This window comes from Microtus oregoni, unplaced genomic scaffold (assembly GCF_018167655.1).
Source record: "Microtus oregoni isolate MIOR12 unplaced genomic scaffold, Mior012 000022F_ref0000154, whole genome shotgun sequence".
Lineage (NCBI taxonomy): Eukaryota > Metazoa > Chordata > Mammalia > Rodentia > Cricetidae > Microtus > Microtus oregoni.
This window is the reverse complement of record NW_024543081.1, coordinates 19,120,764-19,140,152: the sequence shown is the minus strand read 5'-3', so window position 1 is coordinate 19,140,152 and position 19,389 is coordinate 19,120,764. Positions and strand designations below refer to the sequence as shown.

The 19,389-nt window shown below is 48.9% G+C and overlaps 1 protein-coding gene across 3 annotated transcripts in view; it reads right to left on the bottom strand.

Annotated features, from left to right (window-relative positions):
- Slc45a4 (solute carrier family 45 member 4) overlaps window positions 1-18,947 on the bottom strand; it is a 69,584-nt gene extending 50,637 nt beyond the window's left edge. For 2 of the 3 annotated variants that reach the window (XM_041671887.1, XM_041671888.1), the window contains exon 1: window positions 18,131-18,661. The gene's annotated coding sequence lies outside the window, so the exon portion shown is untranslated. Of the gene's footprint in view, window positions 1-18,130; window positions 18,662-18,717 lie in introns of those variants that run through there. The other variant, XM_041671889.1, reaches the window with a different exon arrangement.
- Window positions 18,948-19,389: the final 442 nt, after the last annotated feature.

Genomic DNA, 19,389 nt, shown 5'->3' with positions numbered 1-19,389 from the left:
CCTTCCTCCCTCTCCTCCCTCCACTCTGTCCTCTCTGTAGCATCTCCAGAGACCCCAAACTTCTCTAGAGAAAGAAGGGCAGACTGAGGTGTTCACTGATTGGTGCCTAGTGTGCTTCACAACAAGTCTAGGGCCTAGGAAGGAAAACCTCAAGACCTCAAGTATCCAGATGAGGAAAGAGGGAACAGATGGTGAGGCCTGACTGGCTGCATTCTCCAGGAGCAAGACTGGAATGGTACTCCCTCCCCTTTGTCAGTTGGACGAGTGAGTCTGGGAAAATGTGTGAGAGGGCAAGGGTGATGTGAGATGGAAAAGGGCAGGCAGGGAAGGAGCCAGGCCCTCCCTCTCCAGGTTTATAAAGGCCAGGAAACTTGGTTAGCAAGCACTTGCTGTACACACAGGACACAGAAGGCCCCACAGTGTAGAAAGATATCCAAAAATACATCCAAGCATTTGTAGGAAGCTAGAAAGACAGAGAACTTGACACAGGGAAGGTGACCTACACAGCTGGGCAGCCACCTGCACCATGTAGGCTCCACTCTTCCAAACACAGAGATTTAGGGCAAACTAAGGAATCTATCAAAGTATCTTCCCAAGCAGTGAGATATTTTTCAAAGTAGGAAAAAACTCTTCAGTCTGCACATGAAACTTCCAAGACAGAGAAAAAAAAAGAGAAAGGAGTAAAAAGATAAACTAGCCCACATGAAAGCCAAACCTGGGAATAGGAGGATACCAGCACTCTGAGCTAAGGCAAGTTCAAAGACAAACTGGGATGATCCTGTCAATACAAAATGGACTGTAGCAGCAAGAGAAGCTTCTCCTAAGAGGTTCACTTTTAGGGGACATAATAGAGCTATGGAGCCCTTATGCACCCTACCCACCAATCAGGTAGCCCAGCAGATCCATACACAGCTATCTCTACTACAGAGTCTACACACAGTGCTGCTTTGGGTCCAAAACTGATACCCAACCCCAGTCCTCTACCTGTTGTTTTGGGGATATGGCAGCAGCTGGACAGTTTGTTCTGCTCCTAAGGCACCCAGCCAGCTACCTATTATAGCACCACTTGTTATAATTATGCTGGCCTGTCCTCCCTGCCTCCTTCCTTCCCTCCTCCTCTTTCCTCTTTCCCCTCATACCCCCTGCCCTTCCATACCCTCCCAATATCCACTAAATAATCTCCATACCCAAGCTCTCTCCGCATGACATATCTGTCTGTCTCCTACCCACCATGGGGCCTGCCAGGGTCACCTGCACCATAAATCATAGCACCACTGCCAGGAAAGGGGGTGTGTGTGTGTTCTGTGGGTATTCTCTTCCATGTAAAGCCAATAGGGAGCTGGATACACAGGATGCTAAGTTGATGGGTAAACTAGAATGAGATCTGATTGGTGATAGTCCTTGACCATGCAGAGTGAGGGTTAGGAAAGTCCCATCATCCTAGGAAGAAAGAAAATGTGAGCATGTGGTCCAAAGGAACAGGGTACAAACTTAGTAAGCTGTGACTCAGAGCCCAACTAGACAGAAAACCCCAAGAAAATGGCTCCAGGGAGCCTTGGGCACAGAGGTCACAGCAATGATGGTTGGAGGTGATGAGGGAGGAAAGGCAAGCCCCCTACACTTATCAGAAAGGCCACTATGTAGGAAAAGGACAGAGGAACTAGGTGGTCAAAAGTGCTAGACTTTTATCCTGTTACAGAAGAAAGGATAGCCAGGCATTGTAACACACCTCCATAATCCCCAACACTTAGGAGGCTGAGGCAGGATTTTTGAGTTCAAGCTACATAGCAAGAGACTACCTTGAAAAGAAGGAAATTGTAGACTGACCAAAGCCCTTAAGCCACAAGTAAGAAGTGACACTATCTAAACAAATCATGGTTCTTCATGGAAAACAAGGGTTGACTACTACAGCTTGTCAGGGACAGAATGATGGCAGTGGTGACCTTTAGAAATGGTATGAGTGGAGTTCTCCTGGGCCTGCCTGCCTGCCAGGATACCAGATGCTACTACATCCACAGAAGCCACAATGAACAGGAGCAAGTTTCCTATCATAGGAGGAACTAAGTGGCCACATGCCAGAGACTCTAGAGGTCCCTATGACTGTGGCCTCTGCAAAGGGGGTCTTAAGGGAAGCCAGTGAGCAATGCTGGAGAATGCAGACAACTCTAGTCCTCTAGCCCAGTCAGAGACATGTACAAGACAAAGCAGCAGCACCTCATTCCTGCCACCCCTGTGGTCAGTATCCAAATACCACAGTAGATCAGCAGGTCAGGACTCAGGGGTTCCTAACAGGACAGGCTTAGACCCTGTCCTCTGGAACCATCATCTGCCAGCTCTTACCAAAACTGAGCTACTGCAGAACTGGGGCCCTGACAGCCAGGTGTTGCCAATAGCTTTATAAAAAGAGAAAGTGAAAAGTGTATTATGGAAATATACTGTCTAATATGATATAGCTACTTCAATATACAGCACGTACTACATGTAATTTATACATGTGCACTATAACAGTGACATATCAGAACACATCAATGCGACATATAAGCTACCTTCTACAGTAAGATAATATCAGATGAGATACAAAGGAATACATTTGTCATATAGATACACGCATTCACACAGTCCATATCTCTGCTGTTCATATAACTGGCTTCTACTTCTGCAGACCCAACCAACTGCAAGTAGAAAACATTCACAAAACTTCAGGTGGGCTGAGAATATATTTTTCTTGCCAAAAGTCCCAAACAACATACCACAGTGGCTGTTTATACAGCATTTACACTATGTTGGGGTTAAAGTCATCTAGAGATGACCTGAAGGATAAAGGAGAACCATACAGGTTACATCCAAACACTATGCCACTTGCCCTAAGGGACTTGAGAGATCTATTAGGGGTCCTTAAAAGCTGGCTGCAGTTTCTAGACCTCCAAAGGCAGTATGGTGCAGCCTATCTAGCTGTGGGGTTAGGCAGTTATGCACATACAGGGTTTCTCTCCAAAACTCTGGTCCTGGCAATAAGGTCCCACAGGGTCCCACAAGCTACAAGTTTCTGGCCATTCTCTTATCTTTTCTGCCCAGAGTTGAAAATTCCACTTTCCGGGGGCTGGAGAGATATCTCAGCAGTTAAGAAGTCTTGAGTCCAATTCCCAGCACCCATATGGAAGCTCACAACCACCTGTAATGGGATCTGATGCCCTCTTCTGGTGTACAGGGAAACGGAGCACTCATGTACATAAGTAAATAAATCTTTCAACAAAACAAAAAAACAAAAAAAAAAGGAAAGAAAGAAAGAGAGAGAAAAAAAATTCCACTTTCCCCTCCCCTTCACTGCCAAGTCTTATCTCAGGCACATTTTTAAATGTGACATTGTTGGTTCTTTTAGGCAGCCTTGACTTTCTGTGGTGCTTCACTGCTAATTTTAACTCCCCTAAATATTCCAACAAAGAGGCTGTCACAACAGCAGCCAACAGTCACTTTGCATGGTGTTCAATTCCACAGGTTTGCAGATAGGTAAGTACCTGGCATGGACAAAGTTCCAAAGTCTTAGTCATTAATCCTGTCAACATGATGATGATAGACACAAAAGCTGTAAGGGCAACCCTCTAGGGCTTGATCGCTAAAAGGGACAGAGAAGAGGAACGCTAGCAAGCAGGGAGCCACCCAGTTCACAAGCTCCCTCAGCTCTAACAACCAGACCCTGTGGCCTCCATTCCCAGAGCCCAGAGACTGTGCAGTCCACCCTATCTATAGACAGGGCAAACTGGGGCCTCCCTAGATAGGCATTAGGAAACACATGACCACATGACACAAACCGTGTCAATCTGTGTTGTGAGAAAGAGGTACAACTCTTACCAGATCCCAAAAGGAATACTCGTGACTAGGAAAGAAAGATGCCCCAGGCTGGAGACAGGGTGCTGAGGAGAGTCACACAGTCTCAAAACTGGTTAAAGGACTTTCTGTTGTGTGGTTATGACATCATCCTTTTGTACTTTTTAAAATCTATCCTCCTTCAGTTGTTGCCTTTAGTATTTAGTTGAGCAATTTTAGTACAATTTTGGTACAATTTTAGTGTACCAAAAAGAAAGAAAGAAAAACAAAGGGGCTGGAAATGCAACTCAAAGGCAAGTTCTTGCCTGGGATGTATGAGGCCTTGGGTTCTGTCTCTAGAACTTAAAAAACAAAATCCCAAAAGGAAAACAGAGAAGGCAGGTACAGTGGCACATGCCTGTAGCCCCAGTCTCTCCCTAGATTGTGGTAGGAAGACACATGAACCTACAAATTTAAGAACAACCAGCATGGCCGCAGTGACGTGGTGGCACACATCTTTAATTCCAGCACTCAGGAGACAGAGGCAGGTAGATCAGGCAGATCTCTGTTAGTTCAAGGCCAGCATGGTCTAAACAATGAGTTCCAGGACAGTCAAAGTTACATAATGAGAGCCTGTCTCAAAAATAAAGAAAGAGAAAAAGGGGGTGGGGAAAAAGCAATATAGTAAGGCCTTCCCCATCCTCCTCCTCCAGGAAAAGATAGCTTTTAAGTTTAGGCAACTCTAAGAAGCAGGCCAGGTCACCAGGCTAAGATGCTTCCAGAGCTCAGCAAACACACTTGGTAGTATACATGTGATGTGGGAGTGTCATATATCAATCTGTTGATTTCATTGGTTAAGCAATAAAGAAACTGCTTGGCTGGCCCTCATAGGTTAAAACATAGGTGGGTGGAGTAAACAGAACAGAATGCTGGGAGAAAGAAGCTGAGTCAGGAGTCACCATGATTCTCCCACTCCAGGCAGATGCAGGTTAAGATCATTCCTGGTAAGCCAGCTCGTGGGCTACAGCAGATTATTAGAAATGGGCTAGTCCAGGTGCGAGAGCTAGCCTAGAAGAGGCTAGATAGAAATGGGCCAAGCGGTGTTTAAAAGAATACAGTTTCCGTGTAATTATTTCGGGTAAAGCTAGCCGTGTGGGCGGCCGGGTGCCAGACCGTAGCCCGCCGCTCTTATTACTACATACATGGGTCAAACTGTGTTTTCTAAAAGCAATCCTGAGGGACAGACACAAGTAAAAACAACTCTATGTAAAACTGTCACTCTGTCCAGTCAAACCAAGCAAAGGAGGCACAGAGGTACTAGCGTCTGCAGTCAGGCTAAGTGTTCTGCCTGATGAGAGAAGGTGAGCCTGAGTGTTTTGGGCCTTCTGTGTGCATGGTCTTAGAGCTCCCTGTTTTGAGAAGAAACCCAGGCTTGGCCCTCTGGAGGAAAGGCAAAGCTAGCAACAGACTCAGCAAAACCCTGGTTTCACATTTCATAATCAACACATTCCCATACCCAGATAAACCGTCCTGGTTCCCTCCCCCTTCAGCTTAAGTAAGCTGCCCAGCACACCCCTTCCTGCAGGTTCCAGAAACTAAGCTTACAATCTAGGCCATGCTTGGCTCTTGGAGACCCTGCATCTGCCTGCTCGGTATGCAGGGGTTGTGAAGCCACCCTAGAATGCAGTTGGCAGAAACCAGGGCCCAACAATGCTCACACCATCCCTGGGATGGCTCTTACAGCACACTCATAGAAAACGCCCCAAGGAGGTTACAGCTGCAGCTAGACCCACCACACCCCTCTGAGTCCTGCCTTCTCAGCTACATTGGCCAAGTATGATCCCTCCTCCTGCTTCTCTCCTCCCCGCCCCCCGTAAGACCTGAAGCACTCATGAACTCACAGCCAGGGGCTCTCACCACACAAGGGCCATGCCAAATGACTCCAAGGGAGAACGGCCCAGCACTCTTTCAGATCAGTCAGGGTCATCATCAGTTAACTGCACCCGTCTGTTGAAGCCCCAACCCTGGCCAGCCCTCACTCCCTGATGGTTCTGATTCTGTTCTTTCATCCTATGCTCCAAGGCCTGGGGTGGAAGCTCCCTGCAGGCTGCTCTCTCACCCTGCACTCCTTTGCAGAGTCCTACATTAACTGTACTCTCCCCCCGCTCTGCTCACAAGGGTCCCATGATCTATCTTTCAACAGTAGCAACAGTCCCCTTGCATGTACACAGCCTCATGTGCCTATATACACACCAAGACTCCATAGGATTCCCAGAGCCATTAGTGATTAAAAAAAAAAAAAAACTGTGCAGGAGGCCCACAGCTGTAATTCCAGCACACAGAAGGCAGAGGCAGGAGTTCAAGGTCAAGATAGAGGCTTGGCTTAGGGTTACAGCACTTGTCTAGCATCCAATACTACTGAGAGATAAAATAAAGAAATAAAGTTATTATTGAAAACAGGAGTTTAAGTTCAGCTTGTGCTATCATCTAGATAAGTCTGGGTTATAGAGGCAAAAACAAACAAGCAAGCAAACAAATCCAACACAAACAAACAGAACTCAAAAAGGAAGCAAAGTTTAGCAGTCTGTTCTACTTTGGCAAAGGAGGCACTGGCCAGTCTAAAGATGGCAAAAAGAGCATGAGCAACAAGGGGCATGAAGGCTGTGGTGCAAAAGGCTGGGGTGTAAGGGGACTGCAGAAGACAAGCAGGTTGCAGAGTGGGAAAGTTCACCCTGAGCAGCTGAGGGACACTGGGCTTCCCCAGCTCTCTCATGACTGCTTTACAGGTGTGAGCCCTCAGACCAGAGTCCTACAGCTTGGGAGGAAAACATCAAGTTCTATTGTTGCAGACCTCCAGCCCCGGGCATAGAACAGAATGTTCAGGATCACCACTCTCCCCTTAGGTAAGCAAGGCAGAACCTGGTCCACCACGAAGGAGGAGGAAGACCTTTGTTTTAGACATGAGCACAGTTCCTCACAGCTTCCTTTATGCTGCAATAGTGTCACAAAACTTCAATCACTTGGATGGTGACCCAAAGAGATCCTATCCATAGTCCTTACACCTGCTGCCATGTGGTAGGGCCCAAGACACAAAAAAGCTGCACCACGGCACCCAGAGGTATCCAGAAAGGTTCAGCTAAGCCATCTCACCTGTCTCCTGAGCTACTGGTAGGCACTGGTGGTCAGGTAAGCTGCCCACAGGCTGTGAGTCCCAGGGCAAGTGACCCTAGACACACCAACACTGTTTCCAATGGGTTGTTTCTAAGATGTGGTGGATAAAAACAAACCCATAGGTGTCAAAAACAAACTGTGCTAAATGCCACAGAAGATGGCTTTCCAAGGTCAAGGACTCCACACTCTTGCCTGGGATCCAGCCTGGTCTACTGGTTATGAGGCAGGGGGATATGCCCCTTTTAGCAAGACTGACTAGGCCACCACCCAGGCCTGCCCACCCCCTTCCCAGTAAGTTAAGGACCAGGCCCTGCCTTTCTCATTGCCTATGAAAACAATTGGAAGCAAGCAGAGGTCCTGTCAACTTCATCTTCTAAAACAGCAACTGCCGCTTAAGACGCAGCCAAAACCTAGCGTGGCCCTCCAGAATGGATAACATAGCACCCCCAGCTCCAGAACCATGAGTTTTTATTCTGTATATCCTAAAGGTCACGGTCACTTCCTAGCTCATCTCATACTGTGCTCAGCACACCCTATAGTACAGGAGCCAGATGCCCAAGCAAGGATGATTCAGTCTCCATGCAACATGGATGATACAAAGCACATGTAGCACTTCAGGCAGGCAGGCAGTGCACACTGGGCCTGCTAGAACTGGATCCAACAGCAAGACAGGGATGGTTTCAAAGCATGTTAACTGTGCACTGTGCCATCTAGGTTCTATGGTGATTAAGGTCACCCACAACTAACCAAAGAGAGTGCTATGGCTAGAAAGCTCATACCCTCCAATCACAGTCAGGAACCCTACCTCGAAGGTGAATCAGGTGATGAGGTCATCAGAGTGGAGACCTGAGTGAAATTCTCATCTTCATGAAGAAGTTATGTTAAGGTCTTGCCCCTTTTACCATGAGACTATAGCCACAAAGCATCTCTTTGAAGCATCAGCTGTCCCTTCCCACAGCAGACAGTCTGAGAGCACCCTGCTCTTGAATCTCCAACCTCCAAGCCCATGGGAAGTAAGCTGTTGTTTTTAAGGCCCCAGCCTATAGTATTGCTAAGATCCTGGTATCCCACTGACTTCAGCATGCCAAAAACGTTTACTTCCCAAGGGGGGCCTAGGGATCAGAACTCTTCAATTCACCTTCTAGTGTTGTACAAAGTATAAGCATCACAGCTGTCTTCCCTGGAGCCATTAAGATCACCAGGGCACCAGGCAAAAAGGGCCACAAACAGGCATAGGAACTCCCTGCCTGCTCCCAAGCAAAGTTCTGCAGGATGACAGGCCTAAGAGTTCTAAGTAAAGCAGAACTGTTTGGGACCAACAAATCCCTGGGTGGTCAGGATGTGGGTAGTGCATGGGGAAGCCCACGTTGTCTTGTCTGTTGATGACTGTTTTCAACTGCTTTCCTGTGCCATTCTATAGGCAGAAGACATGGTCTGTACTGATGTCTTCCAGTCTCCCACAGACCCACATAAAAACCCTATCTGGCCTGACACCACAAACCAGCATCACTCCCAGACGACTTATCAGGACACAGCTTCCCTGGTCACAGAGATGGCACACTGTCGGTGTGGGCTGATAACAGTGGTGACAATGCCACCCGTCTGCACCCATAGCTGCTTCTGCCCTGGAGACCTGCGGGCAGAGCTTGTTTCTCTCCCAAGTCTCCCTCAATTGTTGGTGACACTGCCACAGGCCAATCTCCTCCTTCAAAACCCTGTTTTGATTTCATTCTACACTTGACTGGTTTTAAGCATCAACTCATTCCATAACACATAGGGTGTTAGGAAAAAATGACACTCAAAACTGAAAAAACAAGCCAGCTATGGTGGCCATATGCATATAATCTCTACTTGGGAAGTAGAAGCAGGAGGACTGGAGTTCAAAGGCCAGTCTCAGCTATACAGTTGACTATCAGCCTCAGCTCTATGAGGCCCAGTATCAAAACAAAAACAAAAAAAATTAATTAGAAGCACAGGGCTGGTAATGTGGCTCAGTGGTTGAGCTTTTGCCTAGCATGTAAGGTTCCACCTCCAGAACCTAACCACCAAACCTTTTAGGACATGGTAGCACGTGCCTGAATCCCAGCAGTCCCAGAGTTTAGGAGACTAAGGCAGAAAAGGATGAGTTCCAGGTCAGCTTTGGCTACATAACAAGACATGTTAAGATAAGATAAAACAAAACAAAAAATGGTCCAGACTAGAAACATGTAGATAGCTTGTTGGGTAACAAGCTGAGATGACACTATCTTATTGTGTTGTTACCTTTCTACGTCTGAGAACACCAATAACTAATTTCAAAAACAACCTTCTGATCAGACCAGGTACTACCTGGTCTGGACATCTTCCCAAACTGGTCCAAGTCAGAAGTCAAGATAGCTTAATGTTCCCGAGCCTGTCTGCTCAACATGCCCAGAAGTCTGGCCATATAGAACCACCATCAGGATAGAATAGACCTCAAAACCAACGCTACTGTGGCCTAGCTCACAGCCTAGCTGGCCGAATGGGAATAATGAGACAGGGACAGAATTGACTACTGGGGCAGGCTCACCAAGGCCACTGGTCATGTAACAATACTAGGGAATTATAGCAGGGGGTAGCTGCTTATCCTCACAGCTCTAGGAAACCAGGTGAGACAACACAAGCGCCCAGCCAATGAGTTCCTTCCTTGCCCCCAGGGATCCTTCCTGACACACTCCTAATACAGGAGCCTAGGAAGGACCAGCAGCTGAGCAGCCAGTAGCCAAGATGAGCTTTCTCTAGCAGCAGACACTCTCTTGGCACGGGTAGCACAGCAGAATGGCCTTGAGCTGGAACACAAGGAAGAATGGCACTTCCACATTTCCTTGGGCAGAAAACAAACAGCATTTTAAGTTAGTGATCGACTTGAGACCATGAACCATGCAGCCTGACACACCCTGGGTATGCACCAGGCTTGGCCACCTGTGATGGGGCTCTGGGTAAGTCATTTAACTTTCACATTCTGAGTTCTATCAGAGGGCTCAGTGCTCTTAGCGCCTGTCACTCCTACCCTTCAAGTGCCTACTCCACAGGAATAACTATCTCTTGGGCTCATGGTTATCACATAGAGGCTGAGGCTCTAAGCAGTGGTGGTTTCTGGGCCAAGGTCACAAAGTCAGGGCTGGCCACTCTCTGTACTCCCTACCAGGACAAGCTGGGCTCTGCCAAGCTCTCCCACAAAAAAAGTAAAAGGTGCAGGCCCCTCCCCACCCTCTTCAAAATTAAGAACATTTATGACTCATTCAACAAGAGTGGAAATGCTTTCAATAACTTTGCAATTACCTGCACTCTGCCTTAGGGACACAAATGTTGGTCCCTATCACACACGTCCTCCACAACACATACACACACCCCCTGCCAATTACAGGCTACACAGACTGTATGGTGGAAACAGGACAGTTTGACCTACAACTTGACCTCCCTGTTCAAGCTCTCTCCCAAGTCAGAACTGCCTTTAAATGGTGCTGAGCAGTGGCAGAACAGGCTGGCCCACCTCTTGACCTGACTCTATCCAGCAGAGGGGAGTACTGCACAGAGGTGTGCAGGGCCTCAGTGGGGGAGGGCTTCCCTATCCAAGCTTTGATGCAAACAGTTTTACATAAGCGATATGAAAAACCACTAACGGTCATTCCAGTATTCCTGTCGCTTGCCTGACTGGGAGGATATTTGCATGTTGGAGGAAAGCCCAGGGGAATGCAGTTATTTCTAGAGGCAAGAGAACCTCTATGCTTTCCTGTACCTGCTTTCCTTCAGCACATGTAGATTCTCCAAGTCAAGAGACCCTGCTCTCCATCCTGATGCCCAAAATACCAAGGTAACTGAGAAACAGCTGCTGTGCTGGAGACAGGCCAATGAGGCTCCATATTCTGGGGTCATTCACCATCGCTGCCAACCTCATTCTTTGATTTCAGATGTCTTCTCTAACCCCAAGAACAAAGGAGACAGGGTCCCATCCCTATGCTGTCATGGTCTTGCTCAAGCACTCTTCATTGACTCTCTGGTTTCCCTGGGTTTTTAAAGTCTTGCTCTCTAGCCTAAGCAGATCTCAAACTCCCAATGGTAGGATTATAGATGTAAGCCTCCACACTCAGCTCTCATGTGCTTTTACCCACACCAGCAGTGAGGCCAGAGAGAGGAGGAAAGCCAGGCTGGGCCAGGCTATGGATCTCTAAAGCAGGAAAATATCCTGCTCACTGCTGGCCACAGGGCCCTCTGGTCACAAAACTAACCCATATGCCTGGTTCTGCTGCTCTCCAGCCACTGCATGCTGTTCTGAGCATGAGGTTAGAGCAGTTTGTTGAATTACTAAACATCTCAACAACCCAGCATATTTACATGCCTTAGCAGCACCTGGGGGCAGTCAAGTGCTCCACATCAGCCCATCATGGGTTCTCAGGAAGAGGCCCAATTTTCCAACACCCTAGTCTCCCAGTACAGGCCCTCTTCATCATCCTCTCTAGCCCACCTAAATGGCTCTCATCCCAGAGGCCAACAGGAACCCTCAGGCCTACAGCACAGAGGGAGGAAGTTTAGCAAAGGGGAACACTGGATTAATAAGCAAGAGTCCCCAAGGAGCCCCAGGCTCACCCACCTTGGTCTTCTTACTGCTGCCTTTTTCTGGCAAATTAAATTTTAACTCAAGGCATAATGTCACAGGCTTACATTTTAACCAAACCAAATAAAAATGCAAACCCCTAAGTGAACCATGAATGGCCTATGAAATTCCCCATCTTTCCGCCATTTAACACCAAGCACTTAGAAAGCATGCAACCCAATACTGAGGTGCAAGACAGACCATCTCTAGTGACAGGCTCAATGAAACAAGGGCTTTGTCCCTCAGATACGCAGGACTGTGCATCTAAGGTGGCATGTAAAAGCGTGGGGCACCCAGCAAGAATATCTTCAGGGTCTCCAGGTACAGTCTCCACAAAGTATCGCCTGGAACTAACTGTCAGAGAAGCCCCAAGGTCACCTTCATGCTCCTTCCACACCCAAACAAAAAGGCGGCTCTCAGATAGTGTTCATGCTATAAGCCCAGCACTTGGAGGAGGACTGCTGCAAGTTCCAGGCCAGCAAGTGCACTAATGTAGTGAACCTGTCTTAAAAGGGGGGGGGGGGGGGGGCTGTTCTCATAGAATGCTCCAGCAGCACAAGTCCCAGAGACAGTTCAGTAAGTCCTTTCCCTGAGACAGGCACCTTAAAAGGTCCACCACTAAGCCACTCTGATTCCATGGCTTTCTAAGACATATGCTATAACCCTCACTAGGCCTGAGGATGAGTTGTGGTTCTGTGACCAACTCTGTGACCAAGACAGTAATTACAAAGTCAAACCACTTTTCTGGGCTGAACTGACACAGCTTAAAGATTACAGAAATGTTTTGAATTGCAATTTCCTCATACTTCTGTCACAGGAAAGAAAAAATGTCACCAATAAAAAGACTCTCCGGTATAAAGGTAAGTTACATTCAAACCAAATTTCACAGGGGGAAATGGATCACTGCCATCAGCGGCGGTGTGACTTTCACATTATTAAAAACAATTTGTTCTTGTTCTTTTAAGGGGCACTGATGACAGGAATGACATCACCAAAGTGCATGACATTGGATTTTACTTTTAAATGACTATAATATACTGCAAATGACATCTTTTAAAGCTATTCAAAATTGGAGCTGGACAGTGGTGGCCTGGCCCAAGTCTTTAATCTCAGCACTCAGGAGGCAGAGGCAGGTGGATCTCCGTGAGACCGAGGCCAGCCTGGTCTATAAAGTTCACACAGTAAAACCTTGTCTCAAAAAGATAAAACAAAGGGACAAAAAGGTTTAGATGTATCCATAATTTTGAATGTGCCCATAGTTTTTCAAAGCTATAGTATGAAGCACTTGTGCAAAACCTTGGAAAACATCTCTACGATGTTTCAACCCACTACGATAAGGGTTTCTTCTGGCATTCTAAGTTAGTCTTTCCTATGCTCAGCTTTAACGCTCCTGACTCAGCATCCTGAGTGCTAGGATTACAGGGATGTATCACTATGCCTGGCTTTATACTTATTTTTCCCCCTGAGAAAGGATTGGTCTTTGCCCCAGGTTAGTCTAGAATTCATTATGTGGCCCAGGCTGGACTCAAATTTTGGGCAATCCTCTGCCTCGGTTTCTTGAGCACTGGGATTACGAGTGTGGGATGCCCTGCCCAGCCTTGTCCAATACAAGTGATTTTACCTCTAGTATAGATGTCAAACCCTGCCCTCAAATGTAAATAAATGGGGCCTGGAGAGATGGCTCAGTGGTTAAGAATACTGACTGCTCTTCCAGAGGACCCAGATTCAATTCCCAGCACTCACATGGCAGCTCAGAACTGTCTGTAATTCCAGTTCCAGGGGACCTGACACCTATGGCAAGACACTAATGCACATAAAATAAAAATAAATACATTTTAAAAAGTAAATAAATGAATGAATAAGTAAATCAATACGTGGAAGGCCAATGAGATGGCTCAGCAGATAAAGGCACTTGCCATGTGAGCCTGGCAAGCTACAAAGTAGGAGAGAACCAACATCAAAGTAGTCCTCTGACCCCCACATTTACTTGGTTGTATGTGTCTCTCCTTAATGTGCAGACACACAAAAACAGCTTTTTAAAAACAGATGGAGGGCTAGGCATGGTGGCACATACCTTTTACCCCAGCAATGGGGTGGGAAGGTAGAGGCAAGAGGATGCCTGGAACTCACTGGACAGCCCCCAGGTGTGGTAAGAGATCCTTGATTCAAATGAAGGTAGAGATCCATAAAGGAAGATACCCAGTTTCTGGCCTTGTACACACACGTGTACACACACGAACACGCATATAAACACCACACCCAAACAGCTGATGGGCAGTTACAGGTGTATTACAGTGGTGGAGTGTGAGTACCACACTGGAGGCCAAGAATTCAATCCCAGTTCTCCTAAATTGATGGAAAAATACTCTCCTTACTCAAAACCAAAAATCATACACTGTTGATTGGTTGCACTTCCCTCAAATGATGACTAAGTTGTTGGCAACACAGAGCTATTTATTATATTTTGGCTTACAACATCTAAGTGACTGCTTAAAATTATGCAGTGAGACTTGTACACAAAGTACAGTGACCACTACACAGAGCCAAATGCATGCCTACCTCAATGTCTCAATGCCTCATCTTGTAGTTCAAAGTGTGGCTTTTCTTACTCAAGATTTTCCCATGTTTGAAACCGGGGGATGTGGTGGCAAACCAAGTTCTGCAAGTTCAAGAGACACAACTACAAAAACTCAAGCCGGGGGTTGGCCATGTGGGATCTGTTGGTCATGTAGTATCCCAGAGTAGAAGGCACCTTACTTGCACCCTGCCCTACCCAACTACCCAGCTGAGCAGATCCTTCCATAGATGTGGGGGTTCAGCTAAAGACAGGGAGGCCTAGTCTGTACAATGTCTCCCAGGCCTGAAGAGGCAAGGAAGCCAAGCTTAAGGATCAAAAAGGTAAAGTTGGTGTACTTTAAACCCAGTACTAGGGAGGCAGAGGCAGGTGAATCTCTGTGAGTTCGAGGCCAGCCTAGTCTACATAGTGAGTTCCAAGACAACCAGGGATCCACAGAAAAACCCTGTCTTGAAAAAACAAACAAAAAACCAACCAAACAAACAAAAAAGGTAAAGCAGATCCCAGGAAACATGAGGGTTCTGGGTTCTACTTATGGTCATTCTGGCACCCTCAGACCCCAGTGCTTGGAGGCTACATCTAGCACAAAATAAGGATGAACAAGAGAATGAGAGTGTTAGCCCCTTTTCAAAAGAAACCCAAGCCAGGCATGGCAGCTCATGCTGGGAACCCCAACAGTTGTAGGGTAGAGGGAGGAGGATCAGAAATTATCCTTGGCTCACAGTGAATTCAAGGCAATCAAGAGCTATCTGAGATGCTATGTCAAAAAAGCAACAACCACTAAATAGGCTGGAGAGCTGACTCAGTGGTTCAAGCACTTGTTGCTCTTACAGAGGATCTGGGTTCAATTCCCAGTACCCACTTGGTGGCTCAGAAACTTCTGTAACTCCAGCCCCAGGATATCCTCTTCCAACCTCTTTGGACACCAGGCATACATGTAGTAAACATATATGCAGGCAAAACATTCATACACATAAAAAATTATAAATAAAAACAAATAACAACCACACCCAAGCAGGAGCTGAGCTACAGGGAACTTGGGACTATCCTCTCTCCAGACTCAGGCTTTGGGTCCTTCACCACAGCTCTCAGCAGTCCAGCAACTCCATCACTGGAGACAGAAACACTCAGCCATCCCACAACGACTGCCTGACATTCTGAGGCACTAACATCCTCGCCCTCCAAGAAAGATACAAGGCTGGCCACTGCTCTCAAGGGGCTACCTGGGAACAGAGTGGCCCCTTGAAAAGGAGCAAGAGGAAAGCTAACAGTGATAAACTAAAACACACAAGTAGGCTATGCCTGCTGAGTCTGCCCAGTTCATTATTTTTTTAAAAATAGGGCCTCAGGCTAGAAATACGACTCAGTGGTTAAGACCAGGTATTGCTCTTCCAGAGGACCCAAGTTCTGATTCTCAGCATCCACATCAGACAGCTTACAACTACCAGAAGCTCCAGCTCCAAGGGGGATGCAGGCACCTATACTCTCATGTACATACCCACACAAAGACAACAACACACACACATACACACGCAACTTAAAATAATAAAAATAAATATTAAAAATTAAAAAAGACGGATCTCCCTATGTGTGCCAGACTAGCCTTGAACTTTCAATCCTGCTGCATCAGTCTTCCTGTGCTACAGTGTTTCATTCTTAAAACTGCCTACCTCACAGAGCCAGGCATGAAGGTACACAACTGTAATTCCAGCACCTGTCAGGAGGAGGCACCTGGGAGGTAGATAGAGGCAGGAATATCAGGAGTCCAAGGCTAGTCTCAGCTGCAAACCCAGGCTTTAAAAAATAAAAAATCCCAAACATACACAAACAATAAAAAACCCCAGGCACACTCCAGCCTTCACATAAAAGGTACCTGTCGTGAGCCTGACCAGGTTCCTCAGGCTGGGAACAGGACTGTCCTTTCCACCAACATGGAAGAGGCCTCAAGTTTCTCTGAAAGGAGACTCACAGGCCCCAGAACTTGATAGTGGGGGGAGGGGGGCACCCGAGGCACGTTTTGAAAGTTCCCATTTAAAAAGATCCTTGTTCATTGGCTTTGGTGGAGCAGTTACGCTAATGCAAACAAGAGGAGCTTGTCTGGAAGCTGGTGGGGGAGGTGCTTCAGCTGAGTCCTCTGTAGACTCTGGCTTATGGGGTCTTCCACCCCAAGATGGCTCCTCATGCATGAGGTTGTCCCCACTACTGCTCCTTCACTGGACGCCAATGAGCATTCGTGTCGCCTGGCCTGCAGTCGAGTCTCTAATGGCATATTACTAAGTGCACCCTTGTCGACATAATTACATTATGATTAAAAAAAAAATCTAGGGAACCACAGGAGGCGAGCAATAGAGCAGCATCTTCACCCACCTTTAACAAGAACACAGCTTCTAGCACATTCTGGTTCCACAAATTACAGGCACGTTTCTGCCAGGGGTGTTCCTCAGGAGGGCACTAGCAATTTGGGGTTGTCTGCCACCTACAATGATCACCAGTCATGCTTATTCAACACCAGGCCACAAAGCTGTCACAAACCACCCCTTGCTGGCTACCCAAAGCTGGGGCACCACGGTCCTCCAGACAGTGAGAAGGCATAGGGCAGGGCAACAGAGGCATCCTAGACCCTAACACCACCCTGTTCAATCCTCCCGTCTGCCTTCTGGATAACACAGATGAAATCAATTCAGCACCCCCTAAACACCAGCTCAAATACCTTTCGCCGCTCCTTTCCTGCACAGGAGACCAGGAGCTGCAGCATCACAGCCCCCTCCTCCCCTGCAGCTCTTGCAGGGCAGACAGAGAAGGGCAAGAACGGTTTACAGCTCCCTCAGCCCTTCCCCCACTCCCTCCTCTCCAATAAGCAAAGTTGCAGGGTGTTAAAAGCGAGCTACCTTGGAGATCACCCAGTCCAATCTCTGATCTGCTTTCACGATGCGACAAGGGGCAAAGCTGCAGCACACAGCATCTCTGCAAGAGAAGCCAGTGAATCCTCCACAGCACTGGGTGCTGGCCCTGGGCAGCCTCCCTCCACAGGCCCAGGGATTGTGGTAGGGATGTCTCCCAAATAAATCACCTCCACATACACCTAACACGCGGTTCAAACCCTTCAAAGGAACAACTTTTCAGCATCCGTCACAAAAACAATCGGCACGAATATTCCTGAAGTGTAGGTTTTGCAGATGACCTACTTCCCCCATCCCTCCCCCAAAGCACTTGATTTCCTCATCATGTTGGGGTCTCTTCCCACCTGGAGCCCACACAGCTTCAGGCCACGGTCACTGCCTTCCCCCTCATCCCCCGCCCCCCAGCAGCTTGTGCAAAATATCTCTGCAAAGCCCTCATCAACTTGCTCTTCTCATGTAGGATTTGGATCGAAGCAGCAAATTGAGGGTGCTGTTCACATTTGTTCCAAGGCTGGCGGAGGTTCCCAGTTCCAGTGACCAGCCATTTGTCACCCTGAATCAGTAAGGCACCCCTGCAGCTTTTTACTAACGCTTTCTTACTACGAGGAAAAATAACAGAGGAAAGACTCCACCACACCCTACCTGTCAGCAGTCAGTGGAGCCAGCTGCAGGGAATGTGCTGGGAACACACTTCACCGTGGAGGGGGGGGGGGGGGGGCAGACACCCAGATGTATTGTGGCCCACTCTCTTGAGTTTTGGGGGCCTACAAGACCACTAGAAACGACTGCTTCAATCGCTCATCTTTACAAATTCTGTTTGCCAGGCACGCGTCTTTGAACACCCCAGTAACAAGAAGCTGCAAACCCCAGTGTGTGGTCAGCTAGGGTACCAGAAGGGGAGACTGAGGCAGAAGTTGAAGCCACACTCCATCAGTATCCCACAGGGTAAAGCAAAAGACCCAGACTCCCCAGGGGACCTAGCGCCTCTACCCACCCGTGGCTGACCCCACCTTCTAAGGTTATTACAAATAACTAACCAGCAGGCTGTGCTCCCCAACTTGCACATACCTCCCCTGGAAAAGCCCTCCGCAGGAGTGTGCTCGCCGGGCGCCCATCTAGCGCAGCACACCTTGGAGAGGAATGGGTTAAGCTCAAGGGACTTGAGGAAGATGGGAGAGGGACGGGGGCTTCTCCAAATCCGAGGCTCTGCACCTGGAGCGTAGTGCTCCCTCCCGTCTTCTCCAGGAACGAGGTGGGCTTCGGGAAATAAAGGTGGCCGCAAGAGGGTCAGGCCACCGGCTAGCAGCGCTGCAAGGAATGTATGTTGGGGGACAAGGATAGAGAGCGGTGGCCCAGAAGCATTTCAAGGTAGTGGGCCCAGAGCCGGTGAACTCCCAGAAGTTAGCAAGGGTTGGGCAGAGGAGGGTGCGCACCCAGCGCCAGAGGCGGGAGGTGAGCGCCGGGGTGGCCCCGGGCCGGTGCGCTAGGAGGCAGACACCGCGGCCGCGGGGCCGAAGATGCGGACGAGCAAGGACAGGTGCGGGCTGCAGCGCAGCGGCCGGGTGGGGGCGGGGGAAAGACGCGGGGTCGGTCGGGCCGCCGGTTCGAGGCCCGGGCCGCGCGGAGGGGGCGGGGCGGCAGGTGCGGCCGCTCACCTGTCTCCTCCGGCCGGGGCCGCGGGGCTGGTGGGGCTAGCTGGCGGCTGGGGTGCGGGGCCCCGGGCGCACCGGGGCGGCGGCGGGGCGTCCGGGCGGCGGCTGCGCCCTCGGCGGCGGCCGGCCGGGCGGGTCCGTCAGTCAGCGACTCGGGCACTGAGGGAGCGCTGCGAGGCTGCGGCCAGCGCGCGGGGACAACGCCGCTTTATCAGGTCGGAAACAGCCGCTGTGCGCCGCTTCCGCTGACGCAGCGCCGGCCTGCGCCTCATGACTATGCAGTAGGGTAGGAGGGCGGAGCCTGAGTCGCTCACTTCCATTGGTCGGAAGCAGTCAGTGGCCCCGCCCCTTGAGAAAGCCCCGCCCCTCCGGCCGAGCCCCGCCCAGGGCCTGGTAGTGGGCTCTGGAGGCGGCTGTGTGTTCCGCCGCCCTCGCCTGGCTTTCCTGCCAGACACCCTCAAGCTCTCCAGGCCGCAGCTGTGTAACGCGCTGTGCTCACCTTCCGCCAACAGAGCTGCACCCCTCTGGGGCGCAAACTGGTTGCCTGTAACTCCCCCATCCTTACTCCTTCTCATCCATTGCCCTCTCTGGTCATCTCTCATTTCTGAAGCTCTTCGAACATCCGCTGAGCCGTGAATGCCCAAGCCACCCACACCTGGGTCACAGAACTGATCT